Source organism: Trachemys scripta, chromosome 17 (assembly GCF_013100865.1).
Source record: "Trachemys scripta elegans isolate TJP31775 chromosome 17, CAS_Tse_1.0, whole genome shotgun sequence".
NCBI classification, from domain to species: domain Eukaryota; kingdom Metazoa; phylum Chordata; order Testudines; family Emydidae; genus Trachemys; species Trachemys scripta.
The window spans coordinates 21,627,528-21,642,742 of NC_048314.1; the positions used below are offsets into that span (position 1 = coordinate 21,627,528).

Consider the following 15,215-nt stretch of genomic DNA (forward strand, 5'->3'; position numbering starts at 1 on the left):
GGAGAGGCCCCTGGGCTCAGTGTGCTATACTGAGATGCAGATGCACTCCTGCGTGTCTCTGCAGCATGGTAACGTCTATCTGAGCTTTGTTCAGCAGGGGGAGAAGTGAGAATGGGGGTAAGGGGATTCCTGAAATTAATGATCACTATTTGGGGGTGTGATTGTATCAAATGATGGTATTTATAATGTGCTGTGTGTGGAAGCTTGCTTAGATACCCGCTGACAAAGATTGGTGTCCTGTGTATGTATTCAGCCTGGTTTATGCTTCATTGTGCTAATCCATAGTGCAGCACAGGAGGTGGTGGTGAAAGAAAATGCTATTGCTATGCGTGACTCAGATCATAACATGGATGGGGGTGGCCTGGAAGGGCCGAAGGAGCCAGCATGTGTGCTGATTACTCCATTGGCATCATAAATGAAGGCTGCTCCCCCACTTCATTGGCAAAAACCCCAGGCGAGAGTCCGATAATGCAGCCTGCCTTCCTTTGGAGTGACTCCCCTTTCCAGTTCAGGGAACGCGGCTGGTACAGGAGCTGTAATCATCACTATTGGCAGTGGCCCATCATGTGTCATTTTAAACTGTGGAAAGTCCTTGTCTAGGGAATGTTGGAGCTAGATGTTTGGAGACAGATTCAGGAGATGGGGGAATGTGGCTTGTCCTTTAACCCTTTCATAAATCAGTCAGATGACAGGATTCGCTTCATTACTGTGCTGAAAACTTGTCCTGTTTTGTTTTTTCTGGCGATCTTGCTCTGAAACTGTAGAGCCTTGAGAGACCAGAGCCCTTATAAAATCGAAATGCCGGAGGATCCCATGGTGATAGCAGGACCCCCGCAGAGTTTAGAACAATTCCTGCAGTACCACTTTATTGTAATTAGCTTTAAAAAGGCATTGCCTAGTCTGGAGAATAGACTGCACCTATTCAATGAAAAACATATTACAGACTGCACCATGTAAGGCTCCTAAAGGTAAGATGCCTACCCAGAGCCATTTAAACATAGAGAGAAACACATTATTCACTGTAGACCAGAGTTTTCCATGGTAACCATTCCAACAATAACAACAACTTACTGTTGTCTAAAGATTCATGTAACTTAACCAGTAATGAGGATTACAGACCCTTCAGTACACTAATATCATTCACATTGGTATTCAATATGTTTGGAGAATAATTAATTATTCATTCACATATACACATATATATATATATATCTCAGTGTTATGGGGAGCTGGTAGCCGGTGCAGGTAGGGTCGAGTACTGTGGAGAGTGTCAATGAGTTCCTCTATGTAGGCTGTAAGCAGAGTTCAGATGGCTGCGGCAAATCAGATGTCCCCCAACGAACCAGTCTTGCTGCCTCCTGCATGAAGTCGGTGTCTCCTTTGCGCTGAGACAAAGTTCAGGACCTATTGAACCTGTTTACTACCTGTAGTGCTATCCAGGTCAGAAACCTTTTTACAGGCAGACTCGGAGCAGCTAGAGGCATTTTGTATGCTCTGTCAGCACCTAATCTGGAGCATAACGTGGTTCGACTTTGTGAAGAATGCCATAATCTTGCAGAGATCTGGTCTTTCTTCCATAGCTCAGCATATTGAAAAGTGGCATTGCACGCTTCAGCCATGTTGCTGGGATGGACAAAACACTCCAGCACACTGTGCTCTCAAACTCTCCATCTCCGTGCAAAGGGATTCACACTCTGGCCTTACTTGATATTGCCCGCAGGGCTGCCCTAGAGATTCCTGTATTCACAGGATTCAGCCAGATCTAGGAACTTCACTCTACAATGCCATCAACTGTGGTCATTCTGGCTGGTTCAGCGTCCTAAATAGGCTATGCATGTTTGATTCTGCTGCGATTTTCCTTTGATTAAAAAGATCCCTAGGAAACTAAATACAAAAATCTACATTAAGAGTATTAACTGAGGTTACAAAGTCAATCACGCAAAAGTTAGGAAATACCCGATTTACAGTTGCCTATGTAACCTTAATTTCCCCCCATGTGTATATGCATTATGGTGCTTTTTAATTACAAGATCACTTTTTTTTTCCCCTGGGACTCCTGTCTCATTCAGTGCACCACATGGGACCTGCTCTGGGGATGGAGCAGGGTTGTGTACTAAGGAGGTTGTTGTCTATAGGACCCCTGTCTCACTCGTTTCAGAAGTAGGAAGGTGTGCAGTGAATGAGTCAGGATTGCTGGAGAAGAAAGGATGGTCCGTTTTGCAGAGGTGATAAGACTCACAGCTGCAAATGAAGTCAATTCGGGCTGTGCTTTGAACATAAAGTACTATCAATTGTGAAGTACGCTTAAATTGGGTACCCGAAATTACTTGACTTTATTCTCTCTGTGCCTCAGTTCCCCATCTGTAAAATGGGAGTGATTTCCCTCCTCCCCACCTCACTTCACAGAGAAGTTGTGAAGATAAATTATTTAATGTTTGCAAAACACTCAGTACTGTAGGGAGGAGTACCATAGAAAAGCCCATGAGGAAATTAAGAATTCTCTATTTAGATCTGGGTTTGAACAGTGTGCAGTAAATGAAGCCTGTGTCCTGTGATGGGGCATGATGATAGGGCTCAGGTAGGCCTGAGAGGCCAATTATGCTACCTGCCATTCCTCTCTGGGTAGTAGAGAGCAGAGGAACTTCAGGAGGAAGTTTAGACCCTGGTTCTGATAGGAGAGGGAAGCTGTCAAGGCTCCTTCCCCACTCTGAACTTTAGGGTACAGATGTGGGGGCCTGCATGAAAACTTTTAAGCTTAACTACCATCTTAGATCTGGTCCACTGCCACCACTCCCAATGTGCTAATTCCCTTCCCTGGGTAGCCTTGAGAGACTCTTCACCAATTTCCTGGTGAATACAGATCCAAACCCCTTGGATCTTAAAACAAGGAGAAATTAACCATCCCCCCTCCTTTCTCCCACCAACTCCTGGTGGATCAAGATCCAACCCCCTTGGATCTAAAAACAAGGAAAAATCAATCAGGTTCTTAAAAAGAAGGCTTTTAATTAAAGAAAAAGGTAAAAATCATCTCTGTAAAATCAGGTTGGAGAATAACTTTACAGGGTAATCAAACTTGAAGAGCCCAGAGGACCCCCCTCTAGCCTTAGGTTCAAAGTTACAGCAAACAGAGGTAAACACCCTAGCAAAAGGTACATTTACAAATTGAGAAAACAAAGATAAAACTACCACGCCTTGCCTGGCTGTACTTACAAGTTTGAAATAGAGAGACTTGTTCAGAAAGATTTGGAGAGCATGGATTGATGTCTGGTCCCTTTTAGTCCCAAGAGCAAACTCCCACCAAAACAAAGAGCACAAACAAAAGCCTTCCCCCCACCAAGTTTTGAAAGTATCTTGTCCCCTTATGGGTCCTTTGGGTCAGGTGTCAGCCAGGTTACCTGAGCTTCTTAACCTTTTATGGTAAAAGGATTTTGGAGTCTCTGGCCAGGAGGGATTTTATAGTATTGTACACAGGCGGGCTGTTACCCTTCCCTTTATAGTTATGACAGAAGCAGTGGTGAAAAAGACTCCTGAAATGGGCTTTAGAGAAGGCCAACTCCCATACAGATGGCGTTGGGGGTAGATGGGAATTGAGGATCCAGACTAGGGGCAAGACTCCAGGGAGGTCAGTCCTGGGAATCAGCGCTCTGCAGAGGACAGAGCTGGGGAGGACCCAGGATGGTCTCAAGTTCAAGCCTAGGGAAGGGGCAAAAGTTGCTTTTGGTGTTTAATTTTGCTTTTGAGTTTGGTTGAGAGCCTCCAGGGAGAAACCCTGTGGCCACTACTCTGACAGAAGAGTGGAACAGAAGAGGAGCCCTGGCAGGGCGGAAGATGTTAGACTAGTGTTTGTGTGAAACATCTGCTTGGAAGTTTGATACCATGGAAGGGGAAAGCCTTCAAAGTGACCTGGTTGGAGTGTTGAATCAACAGAAGAGGCAGACCCTCCTTAGGCCAGTGTTGGCTGTTCCTAGGAGGTGTTAGAGAAGGTGAGCCTGTCATGCTACACTCAGCCATGCGGCGCTGTGCTGGCAGCGAGCCCACCTTTCTACAATCCATACACTGAACAAGGAGGAGAAAATAAAATATTAAATAGCTGCTCATTAAGTGATCACTGTCCATTCTGTGCACCATATGAAGCATGATCCTGTGGGGAAAAAATAGTACGTTGCCATGTAATTAAAGACTGTATCATAATGCATATGCACAAGGGGGCCCAATTAAGGTTGCATAGGCAACCCTAATAATTTGGGGGGGGGTAACTTTGGGTTTGCAACCTCACTAAGGTTCTTTTAATGTAGGTTTTTGTGGGTGTGTAAAAGGTAGATATATAAAAAACATGGAGCAAATCTATGGCTGCTTAATGCTCCTGGGTGCCTCAGTTGTTCCTATGTTCAAACTTCACCGCAACAGAGCTAGAAATCTGATGTCCCTCCAAAGCAAGAAGCCCTAATAACTAAGTTAAAGGAAATTCTCCTTTATTGGACAGCAGTGTAGAGACCATGGCACACAGATGAGCAGATTTACTTCCATGTAAGAGTGCAATAGGGTACGTACAGAGTTGCCAGGACATGATAGTATTTGATATCACTGTTGTAAGTTACTTTTATAACAAGAAGTATGTCGTTTGTTCAAATGGTTTATCAACCTTGAGTGAAATGTATGCTCCACATATCTCAGATGGTGAGAGGTAGTTTGATATTATAGTTAGACTAGGAAAACATTCTTACCATTGGTTATCCCTTTTTCCCCCTTATAGCGCTCTTCATCCTGCTTGGAAATTATACAGTACCTCTATATAACTGAGATAACATTCAATGGGCAATGATGTTCTCAAGGACCGCAGTGCTGCTTCCTACATTACATTGCTAAGCAACATACAATATAGCAGCACGCTGGGAAGACGGCAAGCTCTTATATCTAATCAAATCTCTTTCTAGTGGTGGGCTTCCTTTCCTGTCACATAAGAATCAGTTTGTTTCACCATAGAAATCAGGATTGGCAGTAACAGTAAAAAAAAAATCCCAAATAGGTGGTGGAGTTTCATATTTCCTTTTGATTCTTCCGAATTACTTGGTAAATGAAATTCAAATTGCTTTAGATACATTAATAATCCTTCACATCAACCCCCATGAAGCTGGTAAGTAGTATTCTCACTTACAGATGGGGCCACTTCCACTGACTTTGATGGGAGCTGTACTTGTTGAAGGCACCAATTCAGCAAAATCCTTAAGCGACTGCATACATTTAAGCTGGTGAGTAGACTCATAAGCTTTAGGCGATCTACTCACATGCTTAAACTTATGCACATGCTTAAGTATCTTGCTGAATTGGTGCCAAATGGAGGGCTGAGATGGGCCCCTGGACTGTATATCCAGAGCAACCTATATGCTTGTCTACCATATATATGTCTATTGTACACACTATTGTATCTGATGAGGTGAATCCTTAATTATCTCATTTATTTCAAATTGCTCAATTTCAAACCATGATAATTGTGAATCTGAAAATATCTGATCTCTAATAGCTTGTGAATCAACATATCCCGTTGAATAGCAGAGAGCCTTCTCCTCAGTCTCCCTTATCTCTAAAGGAACATAGATGGGCATTTCAGTGCAATTCTTGTGACCGTCTCTTTGTTCCAAATGTTAATTATTTTTAATGCTTTTATTCAATCTCTGCATTCTAAAAGACAGTGTCTGTCCAAACTACTTAAGATGCTTCACTGGATCACAAGAGAGAATTTTTTGTTATCTTTGCAGATCTAATAAGGCCTTTCCTATCAGAGGTTTGGCATTGCCTTTTTAAACACCATTAATATCAGCTGTGATTACCATGCCTGGGTACATAAAACCTTCAAATTGCTGCTATCAAGGGCTGTTTAACATTTTTTTTATTACCATTAGCCTCTCCAATGGACATCAAAAGGGACTTCGAATAATTAATCTCCTATTTTAAGGACCTAGAGAGCAAGGTCGTAATCAGTGTTACTTGGGTAATAACATCATGCGCCATATAATATTGTGTAAACAACAAGGAGGGAGAGGAACTAGTTCGGGTGTTTCAAAGGTTTATAGCTAAGAACAGCTGTGCTGACCCTGAGCAAAGGAAATATTGGGGCTAACTTGAGATCTGTTTCTCATCCGGGAGATCTGTTCAATTGAGGAATAGTCTGTATGGCTAGTTGTGGAAACCATGATTGGAGCCATTGTGAATTCTGGTCCTTCAATAGCCAGAGGGATCACTACTGAGTGGCGCAGGAGCTCCCTTTCTCGGGATGCCACGGTGCTTAATGCCTGGTGGCTACCCAAGGAGTGAGAAGCGAGATCCAAACCCAAATCTCGGTCCCTCTCCCTTCTCCGTTCCCATGGAGTTTTCTGGAGTTCTAAGCATCTGTTAGAGTTTGAGGATGACTGGTTCTCTAGGAGGCATGAGGCAGAAGACATAGACTTTGTGGATAAATAATAGTGCACATGGGGGTGAAAGAGAGTTAGCTCAGTATGTGATAAATTGATTTCATTTGAACAGGGAAGGAGATTGGCTGATAATGCCGAATACTATGCAATTTCCTTTGAAATTAGCAGATGGAGTGGGAAGGGGATACAAAAGTGAGAAAAGAGAGAGAGGCTAATGAAGAATGCTGCAGACTGGAAACAAAATGTTGCTAAAACATCATTAGGGAATGAAAGCTCACTGCAGAAGTGGAAATGTGATCATTGGTCCATGAAGGCCGGGTGAGGCCGCGAAGCTTTGAGCCCATGTTCTGTGTTCCAAGGGTGGACATTATGTAAAGGGGGTGAGAGAGGAGTAGGGAAACTTAGGATACCCCCTGTGCTCAGTGAATTAGCAAGAAGAGGGGTCAGCAAAGTGAGGGTTGTAGAACTGGCAGCAAGCGAAGGAGGTGCTAGAGGATGTTCTAGCCCATGCCGACTAATCACTGACCCAGAAGCAGCTGCAAATGAAGAGCAAGGAAGAGCTACTTTAATGTATCTTTGAAATGATGGAGCTGAGCTTAGAAAGCCGTTCAACCTCCTAGGCAGGATAAGAAGGGGAATCAGGGCATTTTTAAAGCAGATAAGAGCTGTCTGCCAAAAAGAAAGGGGGAAAGAAGAATTTAGAGCACATTTAATGGGGACTTCAGGGTATGCTGGCAAAGCTAGACAAGGAATTAGTATGAGGGGAAGAGTGTGTGTGTTGGAGCGTGGCAGTTTTGCACTGGGCAGATAATGCTGGACTCTTGCCTTGAAACAGCCAACAGTATTAGGTAGTTGGAGCTAACATGGAGCAATGAGCTGGACTTGATCATTCCAATTCAATACAGCACAATTATATTATTTTGCAGTATTCACAGGAACATGTTTGCATGGACGTGGCATAGAATAGACAATTAAAGAGGTCTAGTTGCAAAAATGTAATTTGCTTGTAAGGTGTGTAGTGTGTGCCTTTCTAGTGGTAAGACTACTGAGGATAACAGCCTACTGCTGCTGGTTAATGGAGGTACTCCTTTAGCTCAAGTGGTAGAAGTCTGTGCTTTAGTACAAGAGGTCCCTGGTTCAGAGCCCCCTGTGACTTATGGTAAAAAGTGTTTCATAAGTCTCATGAGGTGAATATATATGGCACCACCATACAGGCACCCTATGTATGTGTGAGCATACACACGCAGAGAATTGTGACCTGCAGAGCAGACATTGTAAAATATATATGCACCATGCATGCTGGTCTCTGCATGAAACTTAGCTAGCTGTTTACTACAAGCCTTTGGTACAGTGGGGGTCTAACAAAGAGGATGTGGAAGAATGAATGGGGAGAAGCTGACAAGAATCAACTCAAAAAGAAAATCATTTTTTGGAAAATGAGGAGGTATTGCATATAAAACCCCAGAAGGGGATGATGCACTCTATTATCATTGAAACAAAATGAAATTGTCAAAACAACAAAAGCAGAAGCCACTGTGGTTCACCAGGGACCATATGGGACAGAAATAAAGAACATGCAAATGAGAGCATTATTAAATAAAAGTGAAGGCGGCTTAAAAATAATTAGAAAAGCCAAAATGAAAAATGAGCATCAAGCAGAGCAAGAATTTCCAGCTAAGGTACATTAGAAAGGGTCCGTAAGCGCAGCTCCTGGGCAGCTAGTGAACGAGATTTGTCATCGCTGTGGAAGAAAGATCCGGGGGAGGCTGGAAATGAAGGCTCAAGAACGACTGGAGGTATTAATTATTTTTTGCATCAGTCTGGCAATGGGGAGGGAGAGCATTTGCCGGCATCAGGAAGCAGATTTTGGTGAGAATTGGAAGCAATACAGTGCATATCCCACAGCTATTATTTATGGGCTCAGGAGCTTTGAAAATAGATAAGGAAACAGAACTTGAAACCCATAAGGCCAAATTCTGGTCCCATTGACCTCAGTAGCAAAATTCCCATTGGTTTCAACAGGACCAGGTTTTGGCCCCATATCTCAGTGTTGAGTGAAAGGAAGGAGAAACTGGAGAAGTTTCAGTAGTTATTTACTTACATGTTCACTGAGAAGCCTATTTTCCTAGGGTAATATTAAGCTGTGTAAAGGGCCAGCGCAGCCTAAACCTTACTGTGATTCCACAGAGGCACAGGCCTTTGCTGGCCTTCTGCAGCACATGGATGAATTTCACTCCCTGTTATAGGCCAAATGGAATCCCCACAGATCAAACACGGTCACCCCACAACCAGATCCAGAGTAGGGAGCTGGCCCTCAATCTGAAATGGCCCAAACCAGATCCAGCTCGCCTCACCCTCTGGAGAAGTTTGTACTTCGGGTGGAAATGTGCAGATGCAGCGCATCTGTTATGGGGTGAGCTGCACCTGTAAGAGGTTAGAGCCCCAAGCTCTGGCTGGTGCCTGAGTCAGGTGACCCAGGGTCACGTGATGACAATCTGAAGATGGTGCTGCCAATAAAATGGGCGGCCTGGTCCCACAGAAAGGGAAAGCTGCAGGCAGTCGGAAAGCTCTCCTGCAGCAGAACCAGGAGGGTGACTGGCAGTGGAAGCTTGCTGTGATTTAAGCTGGCTCTTGGGGAGAGAGAGCTGCAAGGAGGCCTGCAGGGTCTTCTAGGAGGCTATCCAGGTGATGGTGGCCCAGAGAAAATGGTTTAAGAGAGCCAGGAAGCTTTCAGCTTGAGCCCTGATACAAGAGCCAAAAGGATTTGGGGTGAGAAGCTCTGCTATGGGGGCTAAGGAACCTTCTGAGCACAGCTAAGGGATTGTTTGGTTCAGGGAAGAGACAGTTGGTAGCAGGAAAAGGGAGGGAACCTGCAGCCTTGTTCTGCTAAGCCCCATGCTGCAAATCACACAAGCTACCTGTTAAAAGGAACTTGCATAGAATGACATGTGCCTGGAAGGGCCAAAGGAAGTGATTATATCCTGGAACCAAAATGGTTTTAAAAAACAGCCCCCATGAGGGAGAATGTTATTGAAAATGCCTGGGTGCATGCAAACTGATTCATTGAAGGAGAAACTGCAGTGCAGATGCATGTCCCAACAGATTCAGCTGAGCTGACTCTAGACATGGAGGAGGCTACCGCAGCATGCTTGGACGCGTGAGGCTACAATGTGCTTTCTGGAGGTGAAATGCCTCCCAGGCCTTCAACTAGGCAGCCTGATTCTGTCCCACTCTCAAAGCAGAGCTGTGGTTAAAACCATAAGAACAGCCACACTGGGTCAGACCAAAGGTCCATCTACCCCAGTATCCTGTTTTCTGAAAGTGGCCAATGCCAGGTGCCCCAGAGGGAATGAACAGAACAGGTAATTACCAAGTGATCCATCCCCTGTCGCCCTTTCCCAGCTTCTGGCAAACAGAGGCTAGGGACATCCTGGCTAATAGACATTGATGGACCTATTCTCCATGAACCGTATCTAGTTCTTTTTTTAACCCTGTTATAGTATTGGCCTTCACAACATCCTCTGGCAAGGAGTTCCACAGGTTGACTGTGTGTTGTGTGAAGAAATACTTCCTTTTGTTTGTTTTAAACCTGCTGCCTATTAATTTCATTTGGTGACCCCTAGATCTTGTGTTATGAGAAGGAGTAAATAACACTTCCTTATTTACTTTCTCCCCACCAGTCATGATTTACCCTATGATAGAGCTCTATCATATCCTCTCTTAGTCATCTCTTTTCCAAGCTGAAAAGTCCCAGTCTTATTAATCTCTCCTCATAGGCAGCCGTTCCATACCCCTAATAATTTTTGTTGCCCTTTTCTGAACTTTTTCCAATTCCAATATATCTTTTTTGAGATGGGGCGACCACATCTGCATGCAGTATTCAAGATGTGGGCGTACCATGGATTTATAGAGAGGCAATATGATATTTTCAGTCTTATTATTTATCCCTTTCTTAATGATTCCTAACATTCTCTTCGCTTTTTTGACTGCTGCTGTACATTGAGTGGATGTTTTCAGAGAACTATCCACAATGACTCCAAGATCTTTCTTGAATGGTAACAGTTAATTCAGACCCCATCATTTTATATGTATAGTTGGGATTATATTTTCCAATGTGCATTACTTTGCATTTATCAACACTGAATTTCATCTGCCATTTTGTTACCCAGTCACCCAGTTTTGAGAGATCCTTTTGTAGCTCTTCGCAGTCTGCCTGGACTTAACTATTTTGAACAATTTTGCATCATCTGTAAATTTTGCCACCTCACTGTTTATCCCTTTTTCCAGATCATTTATGAATATACTGAGATGGTAACAGTGGTGTCCCCCAATGGTCTGTACTGGGCCCAGTACAGACCATTGGGGGACACCACTGTTTATCTCTCTCCATTCTGACCTATCTTTTAACCAGTTACCAATTCATGAGAGGACCTTCCCTCTTATTCCACGACAGCTTACTTTGCTTAAGAGCCTTTGGTGAGGGACCTTGTCAAAGGCTTTCTGAAAATCTAAGTATACTATATCCACTGGATCCCCCTTGTCCACATGCATGTTGACTACTCTCAAAGAATTCTAGTAGATTGGTGAGGCATGATTTCCCTTTACAAAAACCATGTTGACTCTTCCCCAACAAATTATGTTAATCTATGTGTCTGACAATTTTGTTCTTTACTATAGTTTCAATCAGTTTGCCCGGTACTGAAGTCAGGCTTACCAGCCTGTAATTGCCGGGATCACCTCTGGAGTCCTATTTAAAAATTGGCATCACATTAGCTATCCTCCAATCATTTGGAACAGAAGCTGATTAAAATGATAGGTTACAGACTACAGTTAGTAGTTCTGCAATTTCACATTTGAGTTAAAAGCCATATGAGTTAAAAGCCATAAGAGAGCACACAGTATGGTAGCGTTGGAGTCTGGAGAAATATCCAGGCTTCGGGGTGAGTCTCTGCACCTTTTCCCCTTCGCTAGGTCTGGAGGACAGTCAGCACACAGCATCCAAATGGCCAACAGCCCTTCTGTGACACAGGGCCGGCTCCAGGCACCAGCTTGCCAAGCAGGTGCTTGGGGCTGCCACTCTGGAGAGGGGCGGCATGTCCAGCTATTCGGTGGCAATTCGGCGGACGGTCCCTCACTCCTGCTCGGAGCGAAGGACCTCCCGCCGAATTGCCACCGCAGATCGCGATCGCGGCTTTTTTTTTTTTTTTTTCAGCTTGGGGCGGCAAAAACCCTGGAGCTGGCCCTGGTGTGACATGTTCATTGCCTGGCTCTTACACAGTAGCAGCTGGTAAAGGAATGTATCTCAGTAGGGTAGGTTGAAGGGGTTAAAACCCCCACATAATTGCATTTAAGATTTTCTCTGTGATTTCCCACCCACCTCCCTTTTCCCCCTACTGGATTTCATAGTCATGATGATTAAGCAATTGCGTGAACCTTTGCAAAATGGCTATGAGGGTATTGTAGAAAAGTAATTGCAAAACAGCTGAAAAGCAGGGTCGAGGAAGGGGGCATGCACAACCAGACAGGGTCATCTCCTGTAAGAGAGCATTCTCAGATGAAGAGAGCTGACAGTCTCAATCGAAATAAACCCTTCATCCTTGCAAAGGGAAACATCCCATACGGGGCGCAGGGAGAGTAAAAAATCAGGAATCTGGGCGGGAAAGGGGCAAAACTCCCCCAAGGAATATTCTCTCTCGTTATCCTGCTTTTTGTGCCATCCAAGAAAGTGACAGATCTTAACTTTCTCTTGATGAGCTCTTCCTGTGTCTGTTTGGCAGCCCACCCTCGCAGTGAGGTTTTTTAAATCAGAACCACTGGGGGGCAGAAGGGGGGAGAACTAAGTGAGAAATCAAACTTGATTAGGTGCAAAATCCTTGAAATGTAAAGAGACCTGCTCTAAAAGAGAAAGGAACCTGAGACACTCTCTGAGATGTGCTGTAGGTGACAGGCAGACAAAGAGGCCATGGAGAGCTGTTGCAGGCACAAGGAGCAGTAGATGAGAGAGAACTGAATGAATTCTGAGAGGTACAGTGAGTGGAGGACTGGTGAGTCCACAGGCGCTGGCAGGGGAAAGCTACGTGGAGAGGTAATTGCTAACAATGGAGAGAGACTAGTTTATTTGGGTGGAATGTGGACAGGTTTTGGGTACTGGGCTGGGCGGGGACGGGGACTGAAGAGCACAAAAGTGAAACTTGCTTGGAAATGGCATGTGCCCCCATGTGCTAGGGGAGCTATGCTGCTCTAAGGGTCGTCTTTTGGATGAACCATAAAACCAAAATCCTGACCACTTCTGGTCATTAAAGTTCCCAGGACGTTTCTTGTTAGGATTCAAGTGTTAGATACACTCCAGTGTGGCTAGTTATATTTTTGCCTTCCTAAATTTCCCCTTTTCTTCAATTGAGTGTAGGAGTGGTCTTCATTTCCTGTGCTAGGTTGTAGTGCACTTTTGTGCACGGAAACAAGCATCTGAAAAGTGTTTTGGAATCCGAAAAGGTGTTATCCATGTCAGATGGTTGGCCAAACCCTGTAGTCCTTACTGAGTCAGCGTTCCTAGTGGCCTGTAGAACTGGATCCAATAGTCTGATTATTTTACTATTCCTAAACAAGAAAGAGCATAGGAAAAGTGACTGTGAAATCAAATGTAAGAGACAACAAAGGGAGAGAACAACAGAGGTACATCCGAAAAAAAGGCTTTGTAGAACTATTTTGTGTGAAATGAACTGGACACATGAGAAGATTTCATCTCTCTCTCACGTTTCTCTCCTTTAGTGCCCAATCAATGACGAAGCAACAAACAGAAAAGCTATTTTGAGATCTTCGCTTCTTGGTCTGGGGTTGTCACATAAAGCGAGACAAATATGGAATAACATAGCCCAAAAAGGCTACTGAAGTGAAGAGCATCGTTGATCTGGAAGGACAACTGTCTGAATTCCTAAACAAAGAGAGAGGGATCTGCAGGAAATGGCAAATGGAGCAGAGAACAGCTCAGTGCAAGCAACCCAGCAGCCTATGAGGTTTCAGAACACATTTAATTCTAGGTGAGGTGGCATGTGCATAAATATTGTGTTGGATTTTTCCTCCATAAACAATGTGTGTTTGTATATGTGTCTATAGAACGTGCATATGTAAAGCTATATTTCCTTTCATTAGCAAATTCTCTAGCTGTATGTCCTATCTTGCAGGGACTCAAGACTCCAGAGGGGGAAGAAATCTGGATGCAAGTTTTCTCTTCCAGTCCCACATCTGAGTTGCCAACTCAGCCTCCACCCAAAATGCAAGGCCCTGAGTAAGATACTTGCATTGCTTGTATCTAAGGCACATTTTGGGTGATGTAAGTGATCAGTCGCAAACAAATCAGAAAACCTCTTATGAAGGATAGTAACACAAATCTACATGAATTAATGGTCTGCCCAGAGATCTGGGCACCCTGATGCCAATTGGAGAAACAAAAACAATAATTAGCACTAGCCCCATAACAGAAAACAAACAACATAGGAGGGAAGAGAAGATGAAATGGGAAGGGATTTATATAATATACCCTCCCACAGGGCTATTTCTCCTATAGTTGTTCAGGATGTATGAATTGGCTTGGCTGGACAGTTATTCTAGCCTGAACCTTCACCCAAAACTCAGACTAAACCTCTGCCTAACTTCAAAGAAACTTCAGTTAATTTTCTATTTCCACTGTTGGATGGAAGCACCGAATGCCAGACACAGCTATTCTCATGGCTATTCCAGCCCAATGCAGGCAGGAAGTAACCAGCTTCTCTTCATCACAGAGCGTGCTCTGATGATACCTCCAACCCAGTTCTGGGAGTCCCTTGTGGTTCTGTTAAGTATCCAAATGTATGGATGGGTGCCTCTGTGGACTGAATCTTCCCTTGCTATTTATTGTTCATGCTTTCATTAATATTATCCCATTACCTTAGTGGCTGCTGTGTTTATCTAGTCATCCTATTGTCAAATAGCAACCCATCCATTAGGACTGACCATCCCTCAAGCAAACATGAATTTGTTGCTGATGGATCCTGAGTGTGGCGAAAGCTGCTGCAGATTTTTCTAAATGGAAAAATCTCCTTCCTGTTCCAAGGAGATAAATGCAAAAAAATAGTTAGGAATCTCTAAAGTCAACTAAGGTGAAATCTCAACAGACAGCTCACTAAATTGTGCACAACTCTCTGCATGTTGCAAACCTTTTGTTATCTTTGCTCAGGAGTCCGTTTGATTTTATTTTCCTCCCTTAAATTGCGACTAGGACTCCACCAAAGGCGTTCAAAGATATTTACCTCAGGATTGTTGTGTACAGTATCAAGAGATAGCATTTCCCTCCAGCTGTCCTGGCTTTAACTCTGCACCCACAGCATTATTCATTTTCCCATCTTAAAGCTGGAGCTTATTTCTCCTCAGCCACATCCAACTGTTTTGTGGCATCCTGCACAGCATATATCTAATGTCCAGTCCTCCCAAAGCTGTAATGGCATTTCTCACTCACGCTTTCTGTGAGCCTGTCTCTCTGAGGGATGGGGCTACCATGAGAATGAGTACTTTGGCAGAGGAAGCTTGCTCAAAGCTTCTGATGAGGAAATCTGAGTCCAACAGAGGCTGGTACTTGATCTCTCCTTGTTTGCTCTGTCTCTTGGTCTACCTGAAGTGCACTTCTGAGGCAGAATCATTTCAGGGCCTTCTTTCTCTCCAGACTCAGAAGCTGAAGATGGTGGCAGGGAGGTAGGTGCCAGTTTGTGGGTGTGATAGATATAAACCCTCTCTGCTCCAGAGGGAATATTTATAAACTACATCTTGCAGAAG

The 15,215-nt window shown here is 44.0% G+C and overlaps 1 long non-coding RNA gene across 3 annotated transcripts in view; it reads left to right on the forward strand.

Moving 5' to 3' along the window:
• Positions 1-14,283, forward strand: part of LOC117867232 — a 70,668-nt gene extending 56,385 nt beyond the window's left edge. For 2 of the 3 annotated variants that reach the window (XR_004643332.1, XR_004643331.1), the window contains 2 exons: positions 13,179-13,447; positions 13,592-14,283. This is a non-coding gene — a long non-coding RNA (uncharacterized LOC117867232). The remainder of the gene's footprint in view (positions 1-13,178; positions 13,448-13,591) is intronic. The other variant, XR_004643333.1, reaches the window with a different exon arrangement.
• Positions 14,284-15,215: the final 932 nt, after the last annotated feature.